Genomic DNA, 11,639 nt, shown 5'->3' with positions numbered 1-11,639 from the left:
CAAAAATCTGCTTATTATCTTAAATTTTTTACTTAGTCGCCATATTTGGTCGTTTGCAAGATGGAAGTAGACATAAATTTACAAAAACATAATTGGATGTTTATCTCAATGTAAATTATTGAAAGGAAATGTGCAATTAATTATGAATTTTAAAAAAATATTTTCTATAAAATAAATTTTTTAATTTTAAAGTAAGCATCCTTTATATGCAATAGAAAAAAAAACTGATAATTATAGCCATCAGCCTATGATTGACGAATGTTGATTTTTGTTATGCATTTAATGGTATGCCCATTGGTGCATTTTTATACTGAATTAACATTAATCATATTTATACTGAAAAATAGCTTTGTATTTACCCTCAATATGTTTTGTGTTACATACTATTAAGAAAATAAAAAGAATTAACCAAAAGCGGAGAAAGACTGCTGCACAATTACAGCAAAACGCTAAAATGCATGACATGTGGCATCCAAGACACGCTAAAATAAGTAGAAAGTACTTTGTTTTCAACAAGTAGTAAACAAATGAAAACAATTTTGAACAAAATGTTAAAAAAAAAAAACTTGTGAGAGAAAAAATAAAAAAAGAAAATTAATTTGAATTTTGAATTCAAATTATGTTTTTCGCAATCACGAGCTGCGGAGGAACCCTGCTCATTGGAGTTATAAACGGTTCCTGTCCCTCTGAGCCTGCCCCTCCTCCTGGGCGGTTACGTGTGAATAGTTGTGTGTGTGTGATAAACCTGTGTGTATGCATGTAAGCGTGTGCGTAGGACATCGACATCTCCGACCAGGAGAAATGGATTGCTCAAGACCGGAGGAGCCCTGCCTGCAGAGGCCCCTGGTCCAAGCTGAAAGAGGAATCGGGCATCAAAGGTGGTCAAGTGAGAACAATAAGCAATCATGATAGCTCCAAAATCCAAGATTTTTTCTTTAAAATTTACAAGTGGAAAAGTGTCAGTTCTTACGCATTGCTACTTGAAACAATTTTGATTATTTTGGAAATGTTGTTACTTAAATTTAATTTTGAATGAAGCGAGTCCCTGGATTTTTTTAAAAAATAACCTGGAAAAGTCTGAAATTTTTTTTAAACCATAACTGTATAAACCCTGGCTTGCTACACATAAGCTAGTGACCAGCGATTATCAACCTGAGCAAATTTCATGTGGTCTGAAAACTGATTTTTTTTTGCAATTCAATTTATTAAAGAAAACTTTTGGATTCATCCGGCACCTAATTTATATACATATACGGTTGGCTCTCTGTTTAAAGACTTTCAAGGAACCACAAAAAACCATCAAGTAGAAAATGTCCTTAAATAGAATGCTTTTAACACTACAGTGGACCATCTGGGCCCGTGAAAAGCTGTCATTAAACAGAGAGCCCACTGTATTTTATATTACGTCCGCAATTGTCTTTTCAAACATGAAGGTTTCTTTCTGAACAGTAGCGAATGCTGTAGCAGATTTAGTGTCCCAGGGTGCACGAAAGAGGATGCCTGCTACACACCCTCATTTTACTTAATATTAATTGTAAAAATATTTCTCAATGGTGAAAAGGTTGGATTAAACTCGAAAGTATGAACAACCAAAAGTACTTAAAGCTCACAATATTGCATTCTTCCAGTTAGATCCAAAATTTTCTGTAACCTTAGCCTAAACATGGCAATTGGTTTACAAAGCTGATCCACCGTTCTTCACGATATCTTAAATCCTCAGAATTTGGAAATTGGACGCTGAAAATCTGCATTGGGGAGTTTCCAAGGCAAAATTCCATCCTAGCCGGAGACTGTTGGTAGGGACCACTAGGTCACTTGATATTTGCACATGAATAAAGCGTAATTCAGACAGCGTCCGCACATCATGTTTGCCATGTAAAGCGGAAAGACTTACGTTTTCTGAAAAGGAAGAAGCACTAATACTTTGCGAAGGCGAGAAAAACTACTCTCACCCAATAGAGAGAGCACGCTCATCTCGTGGAGACCAATGAAATGCGACTCCCAACTCTACAGACGTCAGAGCTGTCAGATATCTGGCTTCTCGCCCCATACAATACGGCTTGCTGTCATGGCAACGCCAATTGACAGCTGGTTTTGGAGAGAAAAAAGCAGAGCTTACATACCGTACGGATGCAGTCTGAACGTTGCTTAAGTGAATGTAAAAGAAAAAAAAATTGCTAAATAAAATTCAAGTACGAAAAGGTTAAAGTAAAGAACACAAATCACTTTATTAAAATAATTTATTTCTATAAATATGTCAGTTTAAACACTGATATGGCCATAATACAAAGATATACAAAGATAATAGCAATATCACAAGTTTTTTTTATAAAAATACACTTCAGATACTCTTTGGCTAATGTAGTGCAATGCAGCATGGTGTAATCTACATAGTAATACACGAGTTGTGAAATAAATAAATATATACAAATTCCTTCGTGTATTGGCACTCATTTTAAAACTAATATGATATGAAGGGGCAGCATCTAAAGGATTAAACTCTTTTGAATCAAAAGAATCTTCCAACGCAAACAAAATTCATAACTTGGATGATTATTCTGAAGAAAATGTAGATGAAAAAAAATAATAAATTGCACACAATTTCGGAGAAAATTAACATACAATAAAATAATAATAATAATTTAAAAAAAACATTTGCATTACATACAGTAATTTTTTTTAAAGAAGCACAACAGCAACACAAACTAGATTGAGCAAATTTTAGACTTCTGTGAATTTCAAATGGCTGATGTGTTTTTCAAATAAAATGAAATTCGCGCATTTTTAAAATAGTTAATGGTTGGAGATTTTTGTGAATGTGAAAGATGTTTTCTTTCCTCTTCACCGCCATTTTTCAAATACAGATCTTCAGACAAGTCACTCGAATACAGATTTTTCCACTTTTATTTTACAACCTTCCACAAGTTAGGAATTAGAATTACAAAAAAAAAAAAAAAAAACTAAATCTGAGGTTTCTTTTTTTTTTCATTTTACAAATTTAAACTAACAATACATTGCATTCAAGTACTCTGCTCTTTATCCTTTATAGGCATACATTTCCATAATTTCCTTGGGGGGGGGGGGGGGGGGGCAAGGGTAGAAATGCAATACATTTAATAGGGAAAAAACATCAAAATGTACATACATATATAATTACATTGTAACTAAAAGTCAGTAGAGAGGCTATTGCCCCCTTTGATACTTAAAATGATGGGCCTGTAGAGAGTCGGCATGCTTAAATTAAAAGAGCAAAAAGCAATATAGAGATGTAACTAACCCTATATTAACTGCATTTTTTAAAAGTTGAATCTGTCACTGTAATAATCTGGCTTTAGTGGGGAGGGGGGATTCATTGGACACCACCAACAAGTGGGGGGAAATCGCGTGGAGAAACCAAATTATATTGGCGTGAATAGACATTGTGTAACATCACATTGAGTGCTCCATATATCTTTCTCCTACTGTAAGAGCTGAGCAGTCAGTTGATTTTTCTTGTGAGCTTGCAAAATTGTTCATTTACTGGATCCTCCAAACTGTTAAAGCTCAAAATGCGTTCCAGTATCAAATTTTGATTTGAATGGCTGAGTTTAATTTAGTTAACTCCTTCTGGGTCTGGTAACTGATTGGTCAATTAAGTTTCAGTTTTATGTCATTTGGGTCAAAAAGGGGTTAAACTGAACTGAAAATACATTTAAAACATCACAATGAAGATTGATTTCATTGCAAACATTTTGAAAACAAGAGATAATATTTATCTACACAAATTTAAATTTCACGACATGTATCAAATGAGGCAGTGAGAAAATGTGTGGCAGTGAGTGGCAAAATTAAAAATTTGTAGATAACCAGCACACAAATAGTAGGGGAACCTTTCTCCTGTCTTTGGGCAAGAGATAGTACCAGTTGCCCTTGTAGGTGCTGCTGTACAGCATGATTTATAAAACAAATTCAATGGAAGCTTGCCTAAAATGTTATCTTTAAACCCGTTTTACTCAAAACTTGAAAATGTCCACTTGTTCCCTTTGCTTCTCACTGCCTCAAATGTAAAATTAAAGTGATTTTTTTGAAAAAGTTTCTAAAATCATACAAGATTTGTCACATCATTAGCAAACTATCGGATAAACATGAAACAGTTTGAATTTTAAGTTTAAACTAATGAAGATGACAATTTTTCATTTCTTACACATTTAAAGTTAGCTATAGCACTCAGCACAATCAAGTTTTCATTCTGTTATGCATACAACTTCATCATAGATAGTTATGGAAATAGTGTAATACATGAGCCAAAATAAATAAAAGATTTCACATGCTGTACGGTTTTGGAGGCAGGAGCAGCTCAGCGGAAGCCTTTAGCACGAGGGTCAGTCAGAAAGTTAGTTGCACTGCTCAAGAAAAAAAAAGATTGAAATTTTACAATAACTTTATTGTTATCTTAAAGTTCCATTAAAAATCTACTTTTTAACATAACCATTCCGTTATTTAAGCATTTGTCGAGGTGTGGTACAAGTATTTCGATGCCTTCTGCAAAGCAATCCCGTCCAATGTCTGATAACCATTGTTGGGCTGCAGTGCTTTCACTTTGTCATCCAAATGGCATCGTCGCTTTGAAAGTTCTTGATTCATGAAACCAAAAACATCGAAGTCAGGAGGTAAAAGGATTAGGCGGCCAGGGAAGGTGATCCCACATTTCCCACCTAAACTTGGTCTTCCTTTTAGCTCAACGTCGTCAATATCTGCACGTCTATTCTCAACCATCAGGGGTGATTGTGACTCCATGAAAAAATACCTGAACTTTTTTCCAAGAAGAAAAAGTGTTTTGATGGGCATACATATACACATTATGTATATGCACACATTATTTATATACATAATTATTTGTTGGGGCTAAAACTCGAAGTTTTAATTGGACTTAATATGTCCATGTGCATGGAGAGAATTAAATTCTTTTAATTTTTCTCATTTCTAAATATTTTTCAAAGAATGTTTTATTTTCATCCATTGTATCTGAATCCTTAACCATTTATTACATTCATTTTCTAAAAGTGCATAAATATTTCAGAATTAAATAAGTTTGGGGCAAAAGGGGCAGAATGTATTATGATCACTGTGCAATAGGGCTAGGCGATATCCGCATTTTAATGCCACGATATATTGCTCTCCAAATATCGATATTTTCGATATATATAAGTCGTTAAATTCAACATTTAATGTGTGGGGGGGGGGGGGACTGTAAAACCTATTACATAAGCATCTACAACAGAGAAAAGCCATAGGCCATCTTGGTGAATAAATATTTCTAATTTAATCTAATAATATAGTTATAGCAAGGATTTTCATGTGTTTGTGTCGGGAGGGGAGGGGGTCATGAAGCAGATTATACCACAGAAACTTTTGGAGAAATTAATTTAGAAGAATTTAAGTCTTTTTATTAGTGGGTGGCAATTCTTGAGGGAAAAGGGGGCTTGGTAAAACAGGGGTGCCATCGCAGTCGGGGAGAATGAGCAACCCTAGTTACATCATCTGCATATTAAGATATGCAACAGAGAAACGATATTAGACATCTTGAAAAGAAAATATTAAGGGGAAAAATATCAAGTAACGCTCCTTTCTCTTCTTATCTAGCCTTTATTCCATCTCTCACCCCTGCTGTTCTTCAATAATTACCATAGAGATTGCAAAATATGACTGTAGCTTACGCTTTATACCAAACGAAACGTCTTCAATTTGGACTTTCGCCGTTTCATTAAACATCGACCTAAATTTTACAAAAGTGGGTTTTCTGAAAATATAGGATGGTTCCGGTATTTTTGAAGATAAAGGTACCGGAAATCAAGATGTAAATACCGGAACACAATCACCCCTGAACCATGTTGCATAATTTCACGATAGTTTAACGTGACATTGCATTTTCACTATACCATTCATGCTAATGCTCATAAATTTCAAGCATTTGCACCTTGTTCCCTCAAAATCGAATCACTGCACGCATTTCCAATTTGGACGCTACTCGCAGTTGTCAAGACATGTTTGTGACTGATTACCAGAAAAACTAAACTTGCCTTGCGGAAGCCACTACGTCACACGATAAAGGTATAGGGGCATTCCACGGTATTTTTGACATTTATGTAGAGTCCGTAACATGACTTTTTTTGCCATAACTTTTTAATTTACTGTTTGATTATCATATTATTTTATTTTGATCTTTTCCTACCAACACACCAGCTCAAATTAAAATACTTTGTAAATCAAACGGTAAATTAAAAAGTTATGGCAAAAAATGTTACGTTACGGACTCTACATAAATGTCAAAAATACCTTGGAATGCCCCCCTATATGTCTGAAGTGTTGCCACAGAGTTTCATCAAAATTATCTTATATGAAACATATTTATGAATAAGTACAACTAACTTTCTGACTGACCTACGTAGCTTCAAACATGCTGCAGTGCAATATGATTTAGCTTGCAGTATTGAATTCTTCTAAGACATGACAGTTGAGCAAAGTGGGCCCTTTAATGTGGCATCCAAAGAAACTGCGATAAAAATTGAACCCACTACTTGAAGTGTGAGAGTCAACAATGGAAGTTCAAAGTGGGTTTTAAGTACATTCATTTCAGATTATAATTGCAAAATTATAATTGTTATTGAAAAAAACAATCTATATGATTTTAAGATGAAAGGCTAGATGCAGCAATATTAAGGTAGTATTCCAGAATCAAAGGAAAGGAAGGACTAAAATTTTAATGAATTTCAAGATCTTCGATTTGTATCATTTAATAATTTAAAACTGGATCTTCAATTTTTTTTACTTTTAGCTTTCCCCAGAGGTCTTTTGAAGAACCGAGATTCTGCTATAATTATTCTTAAATATGAGCATGAGTATCTTGATATAAGCGAGGAAGTAAATGCCATAAAATTTCTCATAGAGAAATGAACGGAGAATCTCTCTTTAGCACATTGTGGACCAGTATAAATATCCCTCACTTATCCCTGTTTCCAGGCATTTAAACAGCATCTTTAAATTTATGCATGCAACTTTGAGATTTTTTTGACAGGTCCACTATGTGTTAAGGAAGATGAGATGGAGAACTTTCAAATATGAAGGCTTTTAACGAATTCTGAAGAGTTCAGTATTTTAAGCGCAACCCTGAGATGAAGTTATTTATTTGACAATGTACTTGGCATAATGTATGATCAGCACTTAGTATTTTAGGTGCAAGTTTCGCCTTCAATTCTTTTGTCTATTCCGGACTGATGAGTTTAAATAAGAGATAAGAGAAGCAGACTCTTGATAAGTGGCACAAACAGTAAAAAGTACAGTCAATTCGCAATAACTCGAATCTAAAGGGACCGACGAAAAACTTCAACTTGTCGGAAGTTCGACTTACCATTAGTTTCTGTTTTAGACATTTTAATTAATATGTATACATATAAAAGACAAAATTACAGAACTTGAAAGTTTTTAAGCACAATATGCACAGTTTAATCAAAAATATTGAGAGAAAAAAATCAAAAGGTATGGTTTTGATTTCGGTACTGATGGAATCACTTGAATAGAGCTGATTCTACTTTAGGAAAGGTGCACATCTTCATTTGTTTCAAATTCGGATTAATCGATTTTACCGCTTTAGAAGTTTCTTTTTCTTTTAATATCATTGACAGAGTACTGCTTAGATATCCTTTAATAGTAAAGAAAACTCTCTCTTTCTTGGGAGCTTATAAGCAAATGATCAGGAACGCATCTCAACTTTGGTCAGCCATTGAATAAAGGTACAATCAGTAGACTTGACAAGTTGACAGCTTAAAAGCAAATTCGCAGCTCAGCAACGTGTCAAAGAGTAAACAGTGCAGTACAATAAAAGAAAACAAGCTAACTCATGTCCACAAGTGTAACTCCTTTATAGCACATTGACTCAACAGGTGGTGTTCTTGCTTTTGAGATCCATTGTGCAGAAATTGAAAGTGAAGGTGAATTAATTTTTCTCTCACAGTCACTTATTTCTTTCTCCCTCTCTCTTTTTTATTTGTTCTTTAAAAACAAATTTTGAGTCATTTTTGAAAAAACTTTGAGTTAAAGGAAGTTAACTTTGAGATATTGAGAATAATTAGCATGGTATTAAAGACAAAGGGATCGGGACTTGATTAAAACTTCGAGTTATAGTAATATTCAAGTTATCAGACTGAGTTATCGCGAATTCACTGTATATATATATATATATATATATATATATTTTTTTTTTTGAGGGGGGGGGGGGGGCATTTTGAAGTAGCTTCTTTTTGAGATTTTTTTTTTAACCTTCAGCTCTGTAATGGTTATTTTAGACTGACAAACTCAAACAAGGAAAAAGGTGCAGTCTTGGTATTTACTAGCACTTTCGTGCAAGAAACTTAGGTGGCTTATTAGTGACTTGTTTTGTTCTATTTACTTGCTGTATTTGGAACATATACCTAGTTCCTTACTTATTTCAGCAATTACATTTTATGATCGTATATATACCCTATTTTAGGAGCAGTGATAGTGGAAGAAAGCAAAGCAACAATACGCTCGGCGATATTGTTGTTTACTTGGCACAAAGGAATACGAGAGGAAAAAAAAACTTTTTTTAACGATACATTTAGAAGTCAGAAAATTTTCCCGATTTTAGTGTTTACTTTCTATAGTATTAAAAATTAACATATTTTTCAAACACCTGACATCCTCTAAAAAGAGAAAACTTTTTTTTTTTTTTTTTGTACTAATTTCATGAGCATGGCTGCTTTGGCTGAAAGTTAAAATAATCTTACAACCAACCTTCGTTAAATGCGAACGGAGCAGTGGTAATGTAACAGAAAATGTGGCAAATGATGTTCACAAAACAACCTTTCTCGTTCTTACGGGCCAGATCCATTTCACGGCAGAGTCGTCGATCATCAAAAACCTTCATAAACGAAAGTCTCCCAAACAAAATAAATAAAATTGGCAGCAGCTTGAAATACAGGCTAACCACATACACATTATGGCAGCTATCTTTATATACATTACATCCAGGAAGCAATCAGAATGTTGAGAGTCTGTCGGTCGAAGGATAGGCAGCTCTCAATTGGCATCTGCCCTGTCATAAAATTCATTCAAAGGACAGATTGACCTATCCGACATTTTGGTTCCGAGAGTGCTTTGCATTCAGCCTTGCTTCAGTGTTCAAAAATGGGTCATTCTCAAAAGAAGTCATTTTATAACCTTATTAAGTTCAGAAAAATTAAAGTGGGCAGAATCAGATGAAACCTTTTATAGAGAAATATACATGTAAGGGCTTTGTAAAAAAAAATGTTTGTCTAAAAAAAATATAAATATTTTTTGAATAGTTTGCATTATATCATCACTTAAGCATCATTTCCTCACTAGTGAGAGAACAATGAATTCTTTAAAACATGATTCTAGTAGTTACGCCTAACTGATATTAGAGTTTATTTGCATACAAATATTTTTAAATGAGAAAGTAGTTTATCATTTTTCAGTTTTTAAGCGTTATTTTATTTCACTGAAAACCAGATGTGAGGAAATGACAGATGCAAACAATCTTATCTGATTTTAAAATTTCATACATTCCAAGAACAAATAAATATCCAACAACTTAAAAGACGCAAATATGCTCCAATATTTTTCTCTTGGATTGCCAGCTGTATATTTCTTGACTTTTTGTTGATTAAATTATTTCCTTGCAATTCTGGGTGGAAAATGAGACTATTCACTGGGAACAAGCTTAAAAGTAATTGCCTGAACTAACTTTCAATGAAAATTTACTTTTAATTCACCTTCTTTACATTAACTAATCAATATTTGAAATAATGAACACAAAAATGTAAACTCATTGGTTGTTTTCTTAGAAATCATTTTTGCTCATTTTTTACTAACAGGGGACAGGTGGGGGAATGACATTTTGCTACTTTAGACTCATGTAAAACCTAGTTAAAATAAAATGTAGAACTCTTACTTTAATTATCATGTCAAACTTGATTCAGAAAAATATTTGAAGCCCAAAAATATGTATGAGTCATAAAGTATTTATACATTGTAACAAGAACATCAAAATGACTGTTTCTGTGGGAATGATGAAAATACATTATTACTGTTGTTGGTAGTTATCTTGTAAAATTAACCGATTTCTCAAATTAAATAATAGCTTGTTGAGAAATTTTTCCAGTAACGAGCCCCTTTTTCATACCTCACTTGCTTTAAATCTGAATTAATAAAATCTTTACCTTTAGTCAAACATTAATCAAAGAACATATTAAAATCTTAGACACCCATATTCTGCAGCATGGTGTTTGTACACATAGCAGTGGCATCATGTGTTTCGGATCCAAAATGTCAGATGAGTCTCGCCCTCTAATATGGTGAGGTCATACAGTCTGAGTATCACAGCTGAGAAGAAGTCCCAAGATGCCATTTCTCTGAGCGATTTAAAAATGTGGCTTCCGCACTTCAGAGAGAGCTCAACTCGATCGCACAGATGGCACTCAACATTGCAGGCAAAAGCTCTTGATGGCTTGCATCTTAAAAATGAGGAGAATCTTTTTGAGTCTCGTCGCTATAAAATAACCTTCGAGTACATGCATTTTTTGAGGATTGGTATCAGTAAAACTTATATGTAAATACTTCTAATTAGAATTGAAAGTTTGCTTGAATTAAATTAAGATTACAAAAATAAGAATGTATAGAATGAATATGAGTGCTAAGAGTTAAAAAGGATAAAAAATATGAAATTTAACTGATTTGATTGACACTCTTTGTGCCAACAGAAAAAGCCATTTTTGTAGTGCTCTCATCTAGGATTCTTTAAATACAGTAGAAGACCGTTATAACGCACACCTTGGGATCAGAGCCTTTGCGTTATACAGGATTTTGCTTTATATAGATCATTTCACAAATTTTGAAACTAATTTTTCAGAATATATTAGCACTTCAGAATGAGTTTTATCTGCAATGAGTATTAAAGTACCAGTATTACAATTAGTTATTCACAAATAAATATGTTTCACAATCAAAAGAAAGTGAAGTATCCTGCACTTCTGTTAGATTTATGGTTTGCATAACAGCGGCATTTTCAAGAGCCATCTGCTGGTATTTTCTTTTTACTGTGAACACTAATTTTCATTTTAAAACCTTGAATTAAGATAGAAAGATGAAAAACTGTTTCAAAATTAATTTTCCAAACAATTTTTATGTTTGCAAGACAAAACAGAGAGAGTTTTTTAACTTCAAAACCTATTGTTTACTTCTGAAAAGTAGTGTGGTTTATAGAGAATTGCGTTATAACGGTCTTCTACTGTAGAACATTCTGCAGAAATTTTTGTGATTTTAAGAGAAAAACATAATTTGAAACTAGCGTCCTTTTTTGTAACCGCCGTACCGGAAAAGGTCGACGTAAATATGACCGTCAAAATGAGCCTTGAGACACACAAAGTGCCACATGGCCCAAATCCGATTTTCTGCAATTTAGCTTAATGGAATGTATAACAATCCCCATCTTGACACCGAAATAATTTCTCGTCCCGGAGATTGTCGTAATTTGCCATCCGTGTGAGGTAGAGCCGCGGATCTTAGCTCAAATGTAGCGACATATCCGCCATCTTGGGGATACTTGGCGCTGTCTTCCCATG

The sequence above is a fragment of the Uloborus diversus genome, chromosome 6 (genome assembly GCF_026930045.1).
Source record: "Uloborus diversus isolate 005 chromosome 6, Udiv.v.3.1, whole genome shotgun sequence".
Taxonomy (NCBI): Eukaryota; Metazoa; Arthropoda; class Arachnida; order Araneae; family Uloboridae; genus Uloborus; species Uloborus diversus.
Note: the sequence above shows the minus strand (reverse complement) of the source record.